The sequence below is a fragment of the Protopterus annectens genome, chromosome 15.part0 (genome assembly GCF_019279795.1).
Source record: "Protopterus annectens isolate FY-2018-M chromosome 15.part0, PAN1.0, whole genome shotgun sequence".
Lineage (NCBI taxonomy): Eukaryota > Metazoa > Chordata > Ceratodontiformes > Protopteridae > Protopterus > Protopterus annectens.
The window spans coordinates 667,170,889-667,192,901 of NC_056749.1; the positions used below are offsets into that span (position 1 = coordinate 667,170,889).

The 22,013-nt window shown below is 38.5% G+C and overlaps 1 protein-coding gene across 1 annotated transcript in view; it reads left to right on the plus strand.

The window, feature by feature from the left end:
* Positions 1–257: 257 nt before the first annotated feature.
* SYTL4 (synaptotagmin like 4) overlaps positions 258–22,013 on the plus strand; it is a 975,777-nt gene continuing 954,021 nt past the window's right edge. The window contains exon 1 of the mRNA XM_044057514.1: positions 258–465. The gene's annotated coding sequence lies outside the window, so the exon portion shown is untranslated. The remainder of the gene's footprint in view (positions 466–22,013) is intronic.

The following is a 22,013-nucleotide window of genomic DNA, read 5'->3' on the forward strand; positions in this document are numbered from 1 at the left end:
CCATGCTAAAGAAGTGCTCAAACCTACCAAGTTACACGCGTACTGTACGTATACAGGACAGGGATGTATAATCAGCTTTGAATGGAAGCCAGGCTGTAACGTGCTGACTTTCACAGCAAGGAAAGCCTTGAGCTCTGCAGCACCAGCCCAAGACATTGCTGTGTACAAACCAGTAGAGGGCCTGTGCCACCTACTACGCGCACTACACTTGTCCCGCGGCCGCTGACCCACGTGATGCTTCACCTGTACCTGGGCTCAGGCGTACACAGGCCTTTTTATGGGGTGGTACTGTCCCTTTAAGAAGTGAAGCTTTTGGAAAGTTATGTGGCTGAGGGAGGAAGAAGGTGATTGAAGTTAGTGAGTCGTGTTTCCGGGCTGTTCTGGGGACTCCAGCTGGAAACGTTAGATACAATCGTAAGGATCACCTACTGCTACTGGGACTTACTTTTGTTGTAACTATAACAGGTGAGTGTTGGACATTGATTATTTTTCTTTGCTGTCTCTGACTGGAAAACTTTGTGTTTGTTATATGAAACGTTATAAATTCAAGATGTGCGTTTCCTTGTCTCATCAGTCGGGAGGGTAGAATTTGGCTAATGGTTGTGGTGCGGAGACTTCTATTGGTAGGGCATTTGGTATGTGGCATAGACACTATGGTAGCAGTATGTGCAGCGACCTCCTCAGACACCTAATGTTTACATCACGCCCAATTCTTGGGAAGTTTGTTTATAAATAAGTTTTATTTGTAGTTTTATAGCCATTCTATATTTGTTTCATGGATTGTTATTGTGCACTTGTTTTACGAGGGAATGATGTCCTAGGGAGATCCAAAGAACACAAACAGAAATGTTGGGGGGTGTATTTTAAACTACTTTCGGGCCACCTGACAGCCCATTACAGGTGTCACAGTGTTGGTATAGAGTTGGAGTGTAGCTCTGTAACTGTGCTCCTGTAATGTGATGGAATTTCAGAGGTATGTACATTGTAATGCTAGCTGGGATGGGAGAGGCAGATTTAGTTCAACCTCTCCCTGGGGGAGATAAGGAAGAGAAGTGAAGACAGCTGCGTGGGATGAGTAGTACTATGAAAAAGTGTTCTAGACCGATGTCATACACTGAGCGAGATGCCAATTTACAATGGAGTTCATCCTTGGGGTGAATACAACCATGGATAAGACCAAAGGTGCACAGAATAAACACACTTTTTTAGTTATCATTTAGTTAGTGCTTCTTGACATTTTCCTTTATTTTGCTGTACCTTTCTGTGGAGTTATCCTTGCTTCTTTTTTTATTCTTAATCTGTAAATGCTTAGTGGAAAAGTATTTACATTCTTATCATAGTAATGGCAGTTTCTTCTCTGAATAATCCTGTATACAAGTGTATAATGTGGATTAAAACAATCTAGTCTTGGACACATTGTAGTTATTGGTATTCATTCTAACTTGGTGTTAGAATAATGTGATGAGTAATAATATGCAATTCCCAAAGAGTAAAAAATGCTTTTAGTCATTAATGATTTTAGCTCCTTTTTTCCCCAACAAATAATACCACCCAGAAGGTAAGACCAAATACAGCTAATTCCTCTGATAATGTAACTACCAGTCCATCAAAATCCACCAGGCCCTCGGACTTTTTAACTTGACCATTGTAGTCCTCTTTCTATTTCAATGTGTAGTTCATTTACAAGAGCTAAACCTTCAGCCCTCTCCACTGCTAATTTTTGAGTAGTTCCCTAAATACTTGCATCTAGAAGTAGAGGACATATAAAGCAAATCTTCTAAGCTGTGGCAGCATGTAATATAAACTGTACTTCCTTGAATTTTGGCACAGTTCCCATTCCACAGCTGCAGTAACTCAGAGATGCCCCACCAGGTCCAGGTAAAAGTCTGAGCATATTTTTGTTGAACAAACCCAGTCTGAATCTCAATGTCAGCACACTTTACTGCCACAGATGATAGTACCCCATAACTGGATCATCGTTGATGCTTATCGCAACTTTATTCTAGCTTTAGCCTGTGTTACCCCTACCAGCCTCACTTGGCAATACTTTTTACTCAGTGTTTTAAAAGCCAGGCACATAACAGAAGACTTTGAGGACTTCTGCTTTGTCAACTGAAAAATGAACTCTTTGAGAGCCCTTGCTGACCTTGATTAATGAGAACACTAGACCTAACCCTGTTTTCAGTAGCTATTCCTTGGTTTGTTCTTCATCAGTGACTTTTCAGACAATCGGAAAATCCAGGTACATCCACTTTTTAATGACCACACCTAGCGTATCCTCCTCATCGCTGGCATTCATTTATACTCTAACAGTCCAAGAATGTGGTCCTTGCATATCTACTTTACAGTTCTAGAATGTCTCCTTATAGTGTCTGCCTGTAGTGGGGGGGGGGGGGGGGGGGGAAGAAGGAAATGTCCTCCATCACCATCTCCTTTCTTGATTGGCTTTGTCTGTTTCTGTAGCAATAACATTACTGCAGCCAGCCTATTCTCCAGCCTTTAAAATAACCTTTAGAACTACTACTTCCATTTATCTCAAGGCTCAGAAATGCCTCTGTTAATGCTTAGATGTCCAAAGATCTTCATGCCCTAGTTAATTTTAGATCAACATTTGGCGCAGTGAAAAAGAATCTCCCTACCAAGCATTCAGAGATGCATTTATCTTTTTTAGGGAATCTTTAAAGAAAGTTATAAGACATTTCAAATTGGCTTCCTTTTTGAATAAACAAGCTGTTCTTATTACATAAATTAATATAATTGTAATCTGCGTAGTCAGCAAAGCCTCTAAACAATCTTTTTCCCTTTACTTTTCTGTTAAAATCAGTACATTAAATTGACCAGCTTCACCAGTACTTTTCACTGCAAATTCTCCAAGCTGCAGAGCTCTCCATCTCCTTTTAAATTTTCACCCCCACCCCACAATCTCATGGAGTGGCCACAAAGGATCAGCTCTTTCCACCCTTTTCTCACCGAAGTCATTTTCCATTCATTTTCTTTCACAGCCAGTACTTCAGATGCACTCTCCCACCAGCAGAAAACTTCTTCTAAGATTTCTCTAAGCTACCCTATACACATCTTCTTTTACTTTTAAACCATACCATCTACTGGAGAGGCCGCAAAATGTGTCTGCTTTTATCAGATAACTCTGTTTCAAAGATCTTTAACCATAGTCCTCCATGTTGAGATGGTCTGTGTTTGTAAAGATCCTATGCTTCGTCCTTTGTCACATCTACAGTTTATCCATCTCCCAAAGATGTTTTGAAATTTGTTGTTATGATGTCACTTTATAAAACCACACCCTCTAATTTAGCATCGGATTTTAGGCCCGATTCCTTCTCCTGGTGCTGGGAAGAAGAAGTTTGAAGACATTGCCCAGCTGTGTGATTTGGAGGGGAAAAGCCCTGACAGTTGCTCAGGCAACCTGAGTTGGAGTAGTGACATGGGGAGCTTGAAGAGCTAGAAATGTATCCAGTCCCCCATGTCACAATGGTTCACACATCACTCACACTTCACCAGCAAGTTAATATGACCTCCCCTTTCTACTTCAAAATTATTACTAATAAAAGTGACAAGAACTGTTAAAAATTCATTACAATCTTGTCTTCTCTTTATACATGGAAAGCCTCAGAGTAGACAGCCCTCTCTGTGTAAACCTCTTACCTATATTTAACTTATCCATTACCACAAAAATTGTTCATTTTAGTTGTAAATGCACAGTAATTATAGGTTCATAGGTTCATACTAGGCTATCTGCCCGAGGGCATTTACAAATTGTTCATTTTAGTTGTAAATGCACAGTAATTATAGGTTCATAGGTTCATACTAGGCTATCTGCCCGAGGGCATTTACAAGCCTAGCCCATAGTTTTGTGGCTTACGCCACCCCTTTAGTATGGGGAACTATACCCATTATTTTGCTGTGCCTCTGTTGAGCAGTGACACTGAGGTAATCCCTGGGGTATATCTGCGATCTCCCATCCATTGGTCAAGATTTCTCTTGAACAAGGCCAGCGAGGTGCTCTGCCTCACATATACCGGGATTTTATTCCACAGCATAGGGAGTCTTTGGGTGATGAATCTATCCCTCCAGCACGTCCTATTAATAGCCATGTCGAGGTTTAAGTCTCCCGCCCTTGTGGCTCTGACGGATCTAGATTTTTGAGGTGAAGCATATTCATCAAATCTGGGTTTGACATGGCCTTGTATGTTAGGCAAAGGTCACCTCTGAGCAAGCGGTGGCGACTGAATAGAGCTGGAGTTCTTTCAGTCGGGCAGCATAGGACAGATGTTTGAGACCCTTTATCCTTTTGGTGAGGAACTTTTGTGGCCTCTCCAGCTGCTGCAAGTGTCGGGTCAGATACATTCCGAATGGGGCATTGTACTCAATCATTGGTCTGATGAGTGATGAGTATAGGGAGACTATGACCTCCCTTGATCTAGATGAGAATCCCTTCATGATAAGGTGGGCAATGTAGAAGGTCTTCCTAACTACTTTAGCTACATGGGTGTCGAATGACAGACTACTATCAACCTGGGTCCCCAGGTCCCTGATAACTTCTTCTGTGCTCAGTGGATTGCCACCTATTTGGTAGCTAGGGGTAACCTTGTTTTTCCCGAAGGGTATGACTATGCATTTTTGGCATTTAACTTTAGGCCATGGCTCTGGCACCAGTTATCCGTTTCTGTGAGACCCTTCTGAAGGATATCTGTGTCAGATGTGTTTTCTACTATGGCGCCCAGTTTGCAGTCATCTGCAAACTTTGTCAGCCATAACCCTCCTGTGTTTGCTTGTACTTCGGAAAAGTAGATGCCAAACAAGAGTGGGCCCAGGACTGAGCCCTGTGGTACACCACTTGTGACAGGCTTTGAGTCTGACATGGCGCCAGCAACTCTGACCCTGTGGGTTCTGTCACTCAGCCAGTTTGCAACCCATCTTGTGATGTATGGGTTAACATTTAAGCTGATGAGTTTTTCAATGATACCCGAGTGGGGTATTATATCGAAGGCCTTCGCCAGATCGAGGTAGGCTGTATGGACTGCATTTCCCTCATCAATGGCTTTGGTGACTGTTTCGAAAAAGTCAACCAAGTTTAGAAGGCATGATCTGCCTTTGACAAAGCCAAACTGGGATGGATCCAAAGTCTGCAAATTCCCTATGTCTTTATTTATGAGGTCCATTATGATCCTCTCCATGGCTTTGCAGATAAGGCTTGTCAAGCTAATGGGCCGGTAATTTCCAGGGTGGGTGGAGGCACCGCCTTTGTGAAGTGGGACCACAGTTGCAGTGCGCCACTCCTGGAGTGCGTATCCAGAGGTAAGACTATGATTAAACAGCTGTCCTAGCTGTGGGTTTAATTCCTCGTTGAGTTCGTGGAGCACACAGCCGGGGACACCATCAGGTCCCATGGATGCTGTGTTTTTTGCTTTGGAGAGAGCAGTTCTCACTTGGGCGTTGGAGATGTTTGGGGGGCTGCAATCGCTTGGTATAGATATCTCTCCTTTTGGGGAGGGGAGAAGTTTGCACTGAACCTGTCAGCCAGTATGTTGGCAATGTCTGTAGGATCAGTAATCTTCACATCATTTTGAACTAGTTCTGATAAATATGTTTCATTAAAATACAGGGAGTAGTAGACCCTTCAGGCCTCTTCCTTATTGCTAACATTTGCCCACTAACAAAAATACTTACAAAAAATCATTTATGAATGTACACAAGGAAAGCCTGCTGACGGCTAAGCAGTATGGTTTCCATCCCAGTTACAGGACTTTAACTACACTGTAAATGCTCTCTAGAGTGACATTTCTTAAGGTCAAAGAGCCTTCAAAACATCAATCACAAGAAAAGACTGTGCTTGCAGATTACAGCCTCTCTCCAGTGGTTATGCAATGGTTTTACAACTAATTAGCCACTTGGTCTTACATAGTATATGGATCTTGTGGTTTCTCAGCAAATGAAAATCTTTCCTATGAAGACCTACTCTGGTCTGTCCTTGGACTACTTTTATTCCCATTATTTATTAACAGAATCATTTGGGATCTCCCAGCACTTGATGCATAACATATTCAGATGAGTTAGTGTTTGTTAGGCATGGAAAATCAACTCATGAAATTTCTACAAAGCTGCAGTTTGATTTTGAGTTACTTTGGAACTGGTTAGCCAACATTAAACTTGTAAATACCAGCAAGACTCCTGTTATGTTTGAATCCCGTTTTTAACATTTTTCCAACATCCACCTTCCAAAGTTACGGGAATTATGTTAGATCCTTCTCTCACTTTTACTGTTTCCATAGAGACAGAAGTTAGAGTGCTAGAACAACTTAATTTAACCCATGCAATAAACAATCTCCTTATTCTAGAAGCAGTACGTTCCTAGCCATCCGTGTACTCATTCCTATGACTGAATATGGACTCCTTAATACAGTTCCCCCCTGGATTGGAAATCTAATGTGAGTAATGTCATAGTTTTGGAAATCACTGAGAATAAAATATTAAACAAATATAGACGAAATGCCACCAGCTGGACTATAAATATTGTTTAATAACAAACAAAACTTGTACAGCTAAAACGTACTTCGAACAAGCTGTACAAGTTTTGTTTGTTATTAAACAATATTTATCGTCTAGCTGGTGGCTTTTCATCTATATTTGTTTATTAGTTTGGTCGTTGCTTATCATGTCTACAGAATAAAATATTACTCCATCAACTATGCTAACAGTAGAGAATACCGCTGCACTACAGGAGTGGTAGATGGCTTACAGTTTCATCAAGAAATTAGCTGCTACTTAACACCCTTACTTAAAAGCTCTTCAGTACTGGATACTGTCTACCTTTACAGACCCTATTAAATTGTCTGGTCTTTAGCCTTAGAAATACAGAGGGCACTTAGCCAGGCCCCTTACACATTTACCAGTGCTGAAAAAGCCTTCTGTAAAAGTAAACTTGCACTTGAATCAGATTCCCAGAAGACATGATGCAAGTGAACAAATGAACTTAGCTTAAAACTAAAAAGCTGTCTGATAAAATAGCATACTGGTAAGTGCTTCATAGATGTGGGCTATGAAGTGCCTGTAAGGCAAGAACAATTATGTTTTCCATCTACTGGATTAGTACTAATTCAGCTTGTATCATAATCAGTGAAATGTTTCTTTGGAAGTGCACTCTAATTTTCTCTGTCAGTAATGAACTGTGCCTATCTGAAAATTCAGAATGATGTGCTCCAAAATGAAAATTCAGTAGTGTGCTATGTCTATAACTGTGTTACTGCCAATGCTTGTGTAAACTTCTGTTTAAATAATTCTACAGTCTGTATGTTAAGTTGTGTCATCTGGCCTCTCTGTCCTGGGTCTTGACTGAAGAGTCCTTACACCAGTTCATCTACTTGGTTAGCAAATATTAAATAAGTAGGAGCTGAGCAGGGGAAGGTGAGAGTAAGCTGCCAGTGACAGCAAACCTATCCTGTAAGGAGGGAGGTAGAGGTGACTTATGATTGTCCAGTTGCCATCCTGCAAACGGAGGCTTACGTAGCATTCAAATGGCAAGACTGCGGATATGGGCTTAGCAGTCTTAAGACTGTGATGTTATGGAGCACTTGAGATCCTCTGACATGGGTGCTCCCGTCAGCCACTAGGGATGTGGTTAGGTTTGTGCATGTACTTATATCAGGTAGTTTAAAACTAAAAGGAAGATGGGGTGGAAGGTAGCTTAGAGACCTGCTATGGGTTTCCATCTAAAGTATCGACTGTGTTGGAAAAGAAATGGTGAACGGGGTTATGGAGGTAGAAATATCTTGGATGATAACAAGGGCACAAAACGCCTCATTAACTGCCTGATTGACAGACCATCTAGTAGGCTGTCTCCTCCATTCCAGGTATCCCTTCTATGAGGGAATTGGTGGGCTCAAGACTACTAGGGTGAGGCAAAAAAGCACATAGAGGAAACGCTGGATTAAGTAGTTGGCATCAAAGCCTGCTAGTAGTTGTAAAAACTTTGAAGACCATCTGATTGTTTGTTTTTATGGGCTTCTGTATGATGATGCAGAAAAACCTCTGTTATTCTTTGGAGAGTTTTTTTCAACAACATTGATAAAGGATCTGTTTGTTTTTTCATATTTGATTATCAGTTTAATACATTTCTGTACAGTGCAGACTTTATTTAAAATTCTGTACTACAAAGCCCTTGGGATCTGACACCTCTTTTGAGCAATAGTTAGGGGAATGATCAGAATAAAACACAGTCTATAGTTAGCATGAGTGGTTCTCTTAACTGGTCTGCAGCTGATTCACTGTCAGAAATAGCTTTTTCTCTTCATCTGTTGTATCCCAAAGTGTTAGGCTTGCCACCTTTTCAAATGGCCAAAGTGGGACGTTTTCGGGACTCGCATCAGATTTTACAGGCCGACACATACCCACGGTCAGTACAAGGATAGAACTTTACTTTTTTGCCTAAATAAAAGCTTGTTATTGTAGCAGTTTAGTTGCTTATTCGGTTTCTTGTAACGTTTAGGTATTTAGTTATTTCCGTATCTAATTTTATGCAACTATTACATAAAATATGGGACCTAATTATGTCCTACAATCTCAGGACATTTGCCGTTTTTAATATTTTTGGTCGGGACGCAACTGCCCAAAGAGGGACTGTCCCTCGCAAAGTGGGACAGGTGGTAACCCTACAAAGTGTCTTGCAAGGTTTAGCATTTCCTGTAGTGCTGATTACACATTTCAACAAGTCCCTCCCCTTTGACCATCCATTTATTTCCAAAACCATCTGATAATCCCCCAACTCACAATTGCCCACAAGATATTTTACCAACCCAATAATACCCCTATACTCTCAAAACTCTTAATCCCATATAATAATCTGAACTCCCTACGTTCTTCTAGCAAACTCCTTGCTAGTTTAAAGTCTAATAATACAGCTGGTGACTCTCTCTTTACCAACACAGTAGGAAAAAAAATGGAACCTGTTAGAGTAATTGCATCCCTGCCACTCTTTAAACAAAAACTTAAAAAAAAACACCTCCAAATGCACTGGCTATGCCCTTGTAGTAACCCTGACTAACAACCCTTTCATCCCTGATTTACTTCTCTTCTAACCAAACTTCCAAACATTTAAATGCTTAGTCTTGTAATTAAGACTGACACTATTTAAACTCTAATCAACTTATTGTTTAAATCCTTCAACCTGATGTGAACTATTGTACATAACACTTACTGTATTATATCTGTTTTTAGCTTTAGCAATATTATGTTCACTGTTACTTTTCAGTGTTTTGATCTCTGAAATGTAATTAACTTCCTGTTTTATTTGGTTTATTAATCCTTTATTTACCATGTAACAATATTTTTATACTTTTGTATATCTGTGTGGAGCTTTTCTCCCCGGGCCTCTACTGAAAATGGATATATATCCAGCTAGACTAGCCCGGTCAACAAATGTAAAATAAAAAATTTATCAGTGTTAATTGATAAAATAACATAATTATACAATTGTATATTATCTTATTTCATTATTGAATTTTCACCTTTAACCAGACCTACTGAAGGTAGCATCCTGACTCCAGGAAAATCAAGATGGTGAGTTTTTAAACCAAGGATCACCTTAAATTTCTCTCAGTTGGCTATCTGTAACCCATCCAATCACAGATTATTTTTCTTTCCATTCAGAGCATGTAGAAGAAATAAAAAAAAAAAAAAAAAAAAAAAGAAAGGAAGAAGTTCACAAAAAAGGAGGAAACCTAAATTGATGTGTATAATACAAAGGGATTTGATACTAAAAAGGATACTGCTTTGTAATGTATCACTCACATTACAGTAATGATAATATTGTTCGATCAGTAAACATTCAGTCTGTAGAAAAAGGCATAATTTTTCTAACAGAGAAGATGGAAAAAAAAGAGACAAAAAGGAAAAAATCAAAATTGAATTTGGAAAGCTTATTAGAAGTTGTCGCCTCACAGTTAGACGTTGGCCGTTCGATTCTCAGTTAGGGCGTCTTCTGTGTGGCGACCTGCGTGAATGGGCGTTCCTTTGTTGAAGGTTGTGCGTTAGGCCCGGCAAGCCAGCACGTAAAAGTCTGCTGCCATTCATTAGCGGACCGGAGTTCCGCTGTGGCGACCCCTAACTGGGAAAAGCCGAAATACTTTTTTTAGAAGTTGGAGATTCTTCAGAGCTAGTCAAAGATGATGCACTTGTAATGGGAGTTTCAGTTATTAGAGGAACTGATACTTAAATTTGCAGAGAAGATAATGCACAATGAATAATGTTTTTCTTGGCAGGAGCAAAAATACAGGATATAAAAAGAGGCCTTAGACTACCTTTATGTAAGGAAGTATGGAGCTATTTTTTTGTTCATGTTGGTTTAAATGGTCTTATCTGCAAGGACTCCCTGTTAGTAGGGAACTTAATAGCTCCTTTAGGTAGTATAGCTTGTACAGGTGTTGGGAAGTTTATTTATTTTCCCACATCGCATACACCCAAAACAATCCGGAAAAAATCCTGACTGTGGATAAAACAAAGCTGTACACACCAAGACTGCAGATGCTCAAATACAAGAAGTGTAAAATGTATTCTTATATTTGAGCATCTGGGTCTTGGTGTGCACAAATCGCATATAGAAAGGAGAGTCAGATTAGCATGAAAAATATGTTTTTGGGTAATGCTGACATAAAAAACTGTGTGTGTGTGTGTGTGTGTGTGTGTGTGTGTGTGTGTATATATATATATATATATATATATATATATATATATATATATATATAATGTGTGTGTGTCCGAGCATATGAGCCTTGCACACTTGTATTTAGACTGGGTGGCGTGCAGTTGTCAAGACAAGGAAGAAATTTTTTTGCAGCAGATAAATTGCAATATTTGACTAAAACAAAACAGGATTTTTGCCAGCTCAGAGATTTAACACTTCACAGATAGCAGTGTTTGCTGTATCTCTTTTGGTTGTTTTAATGCTCTGAGCAGTAGTAATTTCCACAAGGTAGAGTTTGTGAAACATGGTTAAAGAATAATAATGACTGGAAACCAGTTCCATCAGGATATAAATATTTTTGCTGTAGCAGACATCCTAACACAAAATCAGGTGGAGGTGTTATGATAGGCTTAATGATTGTTATGAGACCTGTGATTATTACACATTATACAATGACCCCCCATTAATATTCTAAAACGTGCACGTTGTAAATCAGAGTTATACTAATGGGGGGAAATGTCCGGTCGCCTGGATTTTTTTTTTAAAGCAACAGAGAACGCAAGATCTCTGTTGCTTTTTACACACTGACAGCTTTAAAAAAAAGTAACAGAGATCTTCCTATCTCCGTTGCTTTTTTAAAAGCTGTCTCGCTATGTTAAACTCCTTTAACATAATGAGACAATTTGTAAAAAGCAACGGAGATCTTGCTTTCTTCGTTGCTTTTGCCCACAGCTCTGATGTACTGCATAAGCATGCCCAGTACATCAGAACTGCCACAGAATACCAGACAGCTGCGGAAGGGCAGCAAGGAGGCATTATACAATGCCATTATTTAAGAAAAGTAATTATTTTTTTTCTTTAATGTCATTGTATAATAGCAATGACCCACTTCTGGGTGTGGGTAATGCTGGATTTACCCACGGTTGTCTGTTTGGCCACTCGGGCTTCGCCCTCGTGACCAAACCACACCAACAGTGGATAAATCCAGCATTACCCACACCCAGGCGTGGGTTATTGCTATATTCAATGACATCACCAGCACTGTAGATGGTTTAACTCTGGTAACCCTGGAACATATAACAGTTGTTGGGAGTGTATAGACTGCCAAAATCAAGTGCAGATGATCTAGAGGAATTCATACATTTCTTGCATTAAACACTGGAGGGAAAAATAATAGTGTCTGGGGACTTCAGTTGACCAGAAATAGACTGGAATAAAATTGCTTCAACATTAGCAAGGAAATTATTTACAACATGGTTCAGGAGCAATAATTGCATCAGATGGTAAAAAAAAGTCTACAGGGAGTGGAACGTGGAGATTTGTTTGTGTTCCTAAGGAAATGACTGTTACTTTTTGTCAAGTTTTACCACCGTCAATGGCAGTGGCCATGGGGTTATGAAGGTTAAATTACTGCTGTATAATTCCGCCAAAATGAAATGTAAACCAATGTACAGAAGGTTAATAACAGACTGTATAGAAGGAAAATGGCTACTGTGTAAAACTAATTGGAGTGATACATTCAGTGCAAAAATTGCAGAAGGAATAAGGCAAGTTCTGAAAGAGAGAGTGACTGCAAAAAGAAAAAAAGTTTACCATCCGGGTGTAGGCATACAAGGTCAGGAGGATTGATTTCCAAAAGAACTAGATACGTGAGAGATGTAAAAAAAATGTAAGAAATGGAAAAGAGGTTGAGCTATAACTTTGAAAAACAAGCTAAACTGACACATTAAACATAGTGTGATACTAAATGAAGAAAATTTGAATGAGTTTTATAAAAATATTGTTAGCATAATAGAATCATAAGATGTGGTAGGAGTGAAGGTAGTACAAATTTGATAAACTGTGCAAGTTCTAAAATGTATTCTCCAAGATAAGAGATTATATAAATATACAGTTGTAAAAGCTTATGCAAAGCAGTTTGGTTCTCCAAAGAGGGTGATAAAGTATCGTAGTAACTTCAGATACTGAAATTTAAGTTTAGATTCTATTGAAGAGCTATGCAAACTAACCCCAAACAAAGCATTATTTGTAAGCGCTTTTGTTTGGTGTAGTCACCAAACTTCATCAGACAGTCATATAAAACCAATACACTTTTATACTTAACTGCTTGCATCACAAGCGTTCAACAGCCAATTAAAACTCTACAATATTAAATTATGTGAAACAGATTTGCAATCAAATAGTCATAAAAGACATACTTAAACTGATAATGTTACTTTGTATATGTTTTACTAACACAAATGACAACCGATATTAGAGGTGACTGTTCAAAAAAAATGTACCATTATAGAAAATGCAACCCATGATTTTAAAATGTATAAAAAATGTATAATTTTAGTTCAGTACCCTTGACTTAAGCATGTGTTGATTTGTTTAGTAAGGGGTACACATTTGTTCCTCGCCAATCGGTAGACCTAGTCCGGTTAATTTGTGATTTAAAATTGTATATTCGGAATTTGAACCTGCATGTTATATTTTATAATGAACAAAATTATTTGAGAGAGATTTGTACAACTATTAGAATGCCTAGTGTATTTAACCCTGAAGTACATCATGTATTGAAAGTCTATGAAAAGAGATGTGAAATTGACTTTAGGCATTATTTGGCAGATATTAATCCATTGGATGTATGTGTAATGATGAGAAACCATTATTGGAGCATATTAGGTCATTCAGTGATCCTAGATTTATGCGCCCAGATAAAGGAGGGGGGGCATTGTTGTTGTACAGCAGGATGAATATGTGCAGAAAAATTTTAAAATGTTATATGGTGGTACATACTCCGAGGTTTCTATTAATGAAGTGCATGTAGGTTACAAAAGAGTGGATTGGGAACTATTAGATATGTTCACACAAGATCAAATTACAGCACATGAATGCAATTGCATGATTACTGAATGGCCAAGGATTCCTGCTAATTTTGGGGTTCCCAAGATGCACAAAGATCTGGAGAACCCCCCCCCCCCCCATTAAGACTAATTGTAGATTCTGGATGGTGTAAGACTAGTTGTAAAGCTAAGCTTTTGGATAAAGAATTAAAATCAAAAGTTAGTAACATTCCTAATTTATGTTGATTCTTGGCAATTTTTGACCAAGTGTAACAACTTGTCACCATTTACTGGAGGTTATTTTATAACTATTGATGTTAAGGATTTGTTTAGCTGTATACCGCATGAACAGGGTATAGAATGGTTTGCTTTATTTAGCTGAAGGTATGGGTTACGATCAAGACAAAATTAACACCTTATGTTAACTTATGGATCTGGTTTTGAGATGCAACTATATTCATTTTGAGGGACATTACTTCAAACAAATGGAAGGGGTGGCCATGGGTTCTGCGTGTGGCCCCCCATTTGCAAATGTAATCCTGGCATGGTGGGAGAGAGACTTCTTGTACCCCAGTCCCTATTATTCTTACATTAGTATGTATGTTAAGACATTTGGATGATTTGTTTGTAGCTTGGAAGGGACCTTCATCTGAAATAACTGGTTTTAGTGAATATATAAATCAAACTATGGATTTTCTAAGATTCACTTATATAGTGAGTAGTGACAAAGTAGCATACCTTGATGTTTTGATCTCAAAAAAATGACAAAAGAAAAAAGGACCGAGGTTAAAATCAACCATTTTTAGGAAACCCACCCATTCCAACACCTGTTTGTATTATTTTAGTAACCAATCCCATTCAAACACCTGTTTGTACTATTTTAGTAACCAATCCCATTCATATTAAGTGTGGAGTGGGACAAATGGTTAGAGCAGCACGCATGGTCTCAGACGATTCGGATTTTTTTAGTAGAGTGCTTGTAATTTCAAACATGTTCTATAATAGAGGATACCCCTAGAGAATGGTCAGTCAGATACGTAATGAAGTGATCGACAAACAAAATAGGGGTGTATACATCCCATTATTAAGGGAACATCACCTTGTGGTAAGAACAGAGGTGGATATTATGGAGACGAATATTGAACAAAACACTAATGGAATAATTGACGCTACACAAATGTTTCATCCACATTTGAGGAATTAAAGTGAGGTGCATTGTCCCTTTATTACAACTTCTTAAAGTAGTAGTGTTATAGTCGGGGATATTTTATGCAAAAAATTGAAATATCATTTATTATGGACAATGACCTGGTAGAGAAGCTAGGCACTAGCCCCAATATTGTATTCAGGAGGGGCTTAAATATTAAGAATATTTTGGAGAAATGTGGGCGTGATAACATGGTCCCTTGTGGTATGTGTAATCAATGCAGCCATGTGTATGACAATGACCTGGTAGAGAAGCTAGGCACTAGCCCCAATATTGTATTCAGGAGGGGCTTAAATATTAAGAATATTTTGGAGAAATGTGGGCGTGATAACACCATTGGAAAAATGGTCCCTTGTGGTATGTGTAATCAATGCAGCCATGTGCATCAAGGGACCAATGTCCAGATAGGCAAAAAAATATTCATATTGGGGGAAGATATAGTTTTTCATAGGGGGGAATCTTGCGTTTTGTGAATAATGTCCAGCATTTTATATTGGAAAGACTCAAAGAAGGCTATCCCAAAGAATTTATCAACATTTCTATGACATCTCACACCGTAGGGATACTAATGCCCTATACAGACATGTAAATTTCCTTTACACAGTTTTAAGTTCCTAGTATTTTATCAGATAAGGGACCCACGAGGTGGACCGTGGAAATTTAATACTTGAAAGTAAAGAGACATGGTGGCAGATCTACCTGAATGCCAAGTCACCTCCTGGGTTAAATAAAATGATTTCCATTAGTAGTTTTTTAAAGATGAAAGTTTACGACGGATAACTATTTCGTAAATATGTGTATATTAGTCACAGGTTTTAGTAAAATATATGCAAAGTAACTAACATATCAGTTTAAGTATGTCTTTTTATGACTTTGAGTGCAAATCTGTTTCACATAATTGTAGAGTTTTTAATTGGCTGTTGAACCCTTGTGATGTAAGCAAGTATATAAGGGTATTGGTTTTATATGGCTTTGTCTGAAGTTTGGTGACTACACCAAACAAAAGAAATTTGCTTTGGTTCAGTATTTTCCGTCTGTTTTTTCTGCTGCTAGCCTTTGTGTTTTTTTAAGATTGAAGACATGCATTTGTTAAACTTGCCTTTAAAAGAAGGAGATGCAGGACAATATAATTGTAAATGAAAAGTTATGACATAATTTATGTACACTTCATTCGCTGGGGTCATAGAGAAAACAATGATCAATAATTTAGAACAACTTGGTATTTATGTGATCTTGATGAAATGGATAGCTGTATGGCTTACAAATAGGACATGACAAATTTATCCTCCAGCAATTGGACAGATGAAATTCTAGGTTACAGTCAGGGTGTCCCACAGGGCTCTATCCTAGGCCCATACTTTTTTACGCTGTATCTTTTTCTCTTCTGAGATGTTCTACAATCTGTATGCATATGACTCGGAAAATGGATAAATTGATTACATCTGTTAAAGATAGGGCACATCTGCAAAATAACTTGACTAAATCGAGAATGTAGGCACAGGGGAATAATATGCTGACAAATGCATCGAAAGCTAAGTGTATGAGATTTGGGAGACAGATTGAGATATGAATATTTAATATAGTAGATTCAACTAAGGACCTGAGTATATGGGTAGACAAGTTCTGAGTTTTTCTAATTGTATCAACCAGTTGGTTAATGATAGTTGTCGAACTGTAGATTGTATAAAAAGATTAATAAAATTGTAGGAAATCGGAAATAATGAAATCCTTTTTTTTTTTTTTTTGTTATATTAGACCAAACGTAGAGTATGGAATGACAATATAGAAACCTTTTGTAAGAGAGATATCAAGGGTATCCATATATGTAAAAGTTTGTTATTATGAAGGTTTTAAAATATCTGAACTTTTACAGTGTGCCATATAAATATTTAGGAGGAGACCTTGAGGTATACAGGACATTTAGAGACCACTACCTGTGGGAATGTTTGGGGTTGTCAAAAAGTAGTAGAGAATCGGACAACCTGTGTAGAAGATTATGTAGGAGTGAGAAGTGTACTAATTGGTAATGTGAGACAGCAGCTGATGCATGGATTGAACTAACAAATTAAATTAAACTAAGAACTAGTTTAGATGTTTTTAAGAACAACTTGGACACTTGTTATGGGAATAACTGTTTTGGTGGATTGTCCGGCTAGGAGGGCATCATTGCCTTTGCCTGCCTGAAATTGTGTGTGTGTGTGTGTGTGTGTGTGTGTGTGTGTGTGTGTTCCTAATCCTCAGGAGGGTCAGTTACTTGTGGCGGAGGGCAAGAACTCCAGACTCTGTGCATTTTCAGTTTATGACCTTTCGGCTTCACTTGCACTGCTCGTCTTTCCCTTGTCATTAAGGATGATGTGATTGCTTTTCATAGTTTCTGGTTCATACCCTTCTTTAGTTGTGTAGGATTCTAAACTATCCACCCTATAACTGATGTTTTTAGGATGATGTCTTTATAGTCGTACACAGCTTTTCAGGCATGCTTTTACCAGCAAGACATTTCCTGCACTTTCTTCTGCTGCTCTAGACAACTACCTGTCATGTGCACGTGTTAATATGTCTTCCTGACTTTTTTTATCCACTTTCCATTATGTGAAATTCATAATTCTGTTACTTCACCCTCAGTTTTTCCTTGTACTATCTTGTGTTAATCTGAGCTGTGGCTCTTCTGACTAATCCTCATCTGGCTACATCCTTTCTCATCCTTCATGATATTAGTTCTTAGTGGCATGCACGTCTGTTTCCCATGCTAGTCATGTATGCTACATCTGGCTACGTCCTTTCTCATCCTTCATGATATTAGTTCTTAGTGGCATGCACATCTGTTTCCCATGCTAGTCATGTATGCTACATCTGGCTACGTCCTTTCTCATCCTTCATGATATTAGTTCTTATTGGCATGCACGTCTGTTTCCCATGCTAGTCATGTATGCTACACTTTCCAATGTCGGAGTCCTTTTTTTACGTAAAAATGTGAATTCACTCTGATTTGCACATAATTTAAACATTAAGGGTAAATTAAAGAATATTGAATTTTCTTTTGCATAAAATTGCAATTGTTGTGAACAAAGGTGGAGAATGGTGGTATCTGTGGGCACTTTGTTGTGGTTCATGTAAGTTTGTCTGAGTTATGGGTAGCTCTTGCCTTGTAGCGTTTTCTGCACATCTTAGATTTGTTTCTTTTGTAGCCTTGGCCAGTTTCTTGACCCGTTTCTGTGGAAATCTGGAGGAAGGGAAACAGTGACTGTGTATATAATCTTGATTTTGAAAAGTAGTGTGACTGAGGGATTCTAGCACTTCTCCTGAAATTTAGCAAGGCACATAGCACTGTATCGTGCAAAAGACATCTCGGGAATTAAACGTGAGACTAGCTCCCACATTGTTGTGAGAGTATCTCTAGAACATCTTATCCTTTGGCTGTTTCTTTTGGCTCCAGGATGGTTTAAATGTCTGGCTTTGAATAAGAGCCATAGAGTTGAAGTACTCCAATTTAAGTAAAGTTATTGTTTTAAAACAGTTGTTTTGACATTAGTAAGAAAAGGTTGTTAAATCAATATGGACATCTGTGTTCTGTTATTACTTTCGTTAACCAGAAGGCTGCCAGTTTGATAGCTTTCCCAGTAGTTTGTTGCCAGACAAATTAAAAAATGTTTGCTTTTGGGCCGATGCCTTCTGATTCCTAATGTTTAACATATTGCTCGTGTCTGGGATTGTTCCGTCATGTTTTTGGAAGTGACGTTGTAGAGTGCCTTGAAAGAAATTTTATTCTGCCAGTGACAGAAATGTTTGCAGCTGAAATCTTGCGTAGAGGGGTTTAATATAATGGGTAAAAAGAGACTTCACATTTTTAGTGAAGAGGGTCACAAGTGGCATTTTAGGCTTGTTACATAGAGCAGCAGGATTTTTTACAGCCAGTTATTGAAAACATTTGTAGCCAGATTCATTTAGAGGGTTTGGGTGGTGTGGATAAAAAAAAAAAAAAAAAAAAAACTTGTTTGGTAAGTGGGTCCACATGTTGCATTTTAGGGTTGGTGCAAAGGACAGCAGAGTTATTCATCTTTGTAACAAAAAACCGAGGGAAGTAGTGCACAGATAAGGGGAGATGGTACTTGTAACAGAAATGGGCTGGGTCATAGGTGGTAGTGAGTGCCCTGAAGCTAAACTAACTGTGTGACAAATTTAGTAAGGCATACTCCTAGATGTTAAAATGCAAAAGAATATGGGCTTAAGCAGTAGAAATCGAAAGTCGTTCTTCCTTTTAGATGTTTCCATCTGTAGCTGTGTGTGTGTGTGTGTGTGTGTGTGTGTGTGTGTGTGTGTGTGTGTGTGTGTGTGTGTGTGTGTGTGTGTGTGTGTGTGTGTTTGTGTGTGTCACTGTAGTTGGGTATGGGTGTGTTAAGTGTGTGTCTTTGTAAACACACGTTAAAAAATGGCACACATGATGGGGGGGACACCTGTGAGACTGGCAGCAGAGCATGTGCAAGAACCTGCCTGTTAATCAGGGGGCACTTCCTCAAGAGGGCAATGCAGCCACTTGTGGCAACTACATTACAAAGCACATGCAACAGTGAATAACTACAGTTTGTGTCTGTTGAAGCTTTAATATAGTACCTTGGAGGTAAGAAGGTGGGAAAAGATTGCGTACGAAAATAGCTCATAAAAAATCTTCATGCTCGTGAAATGGCAGGAGCAGTTCTTAGAAATCTTAGGAATAAAAGATTATGGAATAACTTGAGGGATCCTTTTTCATAGAAAAGATGAGAGCTTCATAATGCAACACTCCTGAGGTTGCTATAGTGGCACGGTGGGGTGGCAAACAGAACACTGTGAAACATTTTAAGGGGGTGGATTTGATTTTGAAGGGGCGTGTATATGTGTGTTGCCCTTTAAGTTTGGGAACACTACAAAACAGACTGTATTGCCCTAGAAATACTTGGTGCTTGTCGATAGCAACTGATGACTTTTCCATGATACTGTGCATCCTACACTTTAAAGTACAGAGGCATACTAGGTACATATGGAACACTGAGCCTGGGGTCCTTGCTTATTGTGCTAGGCTGACCTAGCCACATGACGTGGCAGGTACTGTCCGCTCTTTATAATATATATATATATATATATATATATATATATATATATATATATATATATATGTGTGTCTCTCTCTCTCATATTTAGTTTATGGGGAAGTGGAATTTATTTTTAATCCACTTTCGGCACAGTGGGTATTTGTTTTATCCACCCTCACACCGAGGGTACTTGTTATCCACCCCAATACAAAGAATGTCTCCTGAATAGTTGCACTTTTTAATTTTTTCTTGGTGGTGAAAGCTTTTATTGTTCCCACTGTGAAGCTTAAAGTAGTTTGCGTCATTTCCCTGCTGGAGGTAGTTTTTGATTGACTCTTCTCAAACATAAGAGCAGCTTTCACTTTTTTGACCTGAGATAAGATTTTATTTCTGACTTGTGAGCAGAAAGGGTGTAGACTGTATCGTCTTTCATAAAAAAAGTGGCTGATTACTTTTATGAGTCTCTGTGTAGTTTTTTTTATCTTTTTTAATATTGAGAGAATCTGTATATTTTCCTTGTTAGGAGATAAATCTTTGTGGCTAAAGAATGGATTTACAAAAATTCAAATTTTGTTATTCAGTTAATATGCTAACTTGTGTTACTGCATTTTAGCAGGCAGTTGGGAAGATTCATTCCCTAGTTTTTCTGAATAAACTCCAGATGTATTTAACAAACTAAATTTTAAAACTGGAGACATTCATTGTTCTACATACTTTGCATTTGCTTCTCACAGACGGACAGATACTGCATGCTTGATAAGACTGAAATATTTGTTTAAGATGAATAGTCTGTAAGAAGCCCATCCTTGTATGTTGTCACCCAGAGAGAATGTGAATGGCCAAGTTACACATTGTTATGAGAATTTCTTAGATAAGTAAAACCCTTAACTTGTAAGCAACTTATTTAAACAGAGCTTCCATTCTTGGGTAACACTCCATACTGTAGCTAAAATAGCAGTGTATGTTAATTTTTAATGTGTTCTCTTTTTTTTTTTTTCTAGTCCCTCTCTCTAAAGGAACTGTTGTGAGATATGTAGTGACTGTTTAAGTGACCATTTTTGTTACTCTTGAATTTGTGTGCGTGCATGTGTGAAGGGTAACACAACATAATGGGACAAATCTCAATTACAGGACATAGAAATAACCAGAAGGAATAGATCATCTCTGAAAATGTGGCTAGTGCAGTGTTAGAAGTAAAAATGTAGTGTGTTTCGGTATTATGCATCCCTGCAAGAAACTTAAGTAATTAAGTTCCTCAAACTGTAAAACCCAACTGTAACCCTGAAACTTGAGACTGGGAATGACTGTATGCTGATTTTAATAACTGGTTAACCAGCAATCCCTATCAACTTTATACAACTTGCAGCTTTACCTCCTTGAAGCATGTATTGCTAATACCATACCTACCCCGTGATTTCAAAATTTTTGCCTCGTATTTTTGGTCTATTCCTTATAAAATTTGTGATTTTCTGGCAAATCACTGTGAGGATTGAAGTCATGAAGTATTGATATACATTTGAGCTTCAGACTTCATATCCTTCAGAAAGTGTATGTTAACACAAACCCTGTTACTCTAGTAACTTTTAAAGTTTGTAAGAGCAGTATTTAAAACCTGTCCCTATTTTTGCACCTTTGTCCCCCCCCCCCACATTTTCTCAGGCTTTGTCCAGATTTCTTATACTAACAGGTTGATGGGTATGACACCGTAGCATAATCCCCCCCCCCAACTTGAGAACACCGAGCAACATCATTCATATTCTTGAGCAGACTGTATTGTAAAAAAGATGCTAGTACCCTCCTAGATTTAAATGGCTGCAACCATGTGTTTATTGACAATTGATATGCCAATTAATGCTGGTTGATGAAAGAAATGTGTGCAGGGTAGGATAGTCTGGTTGGCCTTGCTAAATAAACCCATCTTGAACACCACAGATACACAGCATTGGTGATGATCCATCCTTTTCACCAGTCATTTTGCCAAAATTAGCACCCATTTTGCTATTTGTCGTAGTACATCAAAACCAGATGCTGTACAAGATGAGTCTGGGTAGTAAGTCACAAGATAATCACTTGGGACTGCCAGATCTGTGGGAAAATTGACCAATAGCAGTGTCTCTTTCCTCCTCCACCTACCACTTGCTTATGGTCTTCCTTACCAGTCCTGTCTTCTACTACCAAAGTAGGAGGGGAAGACTTTGCCCCTTCTGCCAAAGAGATCT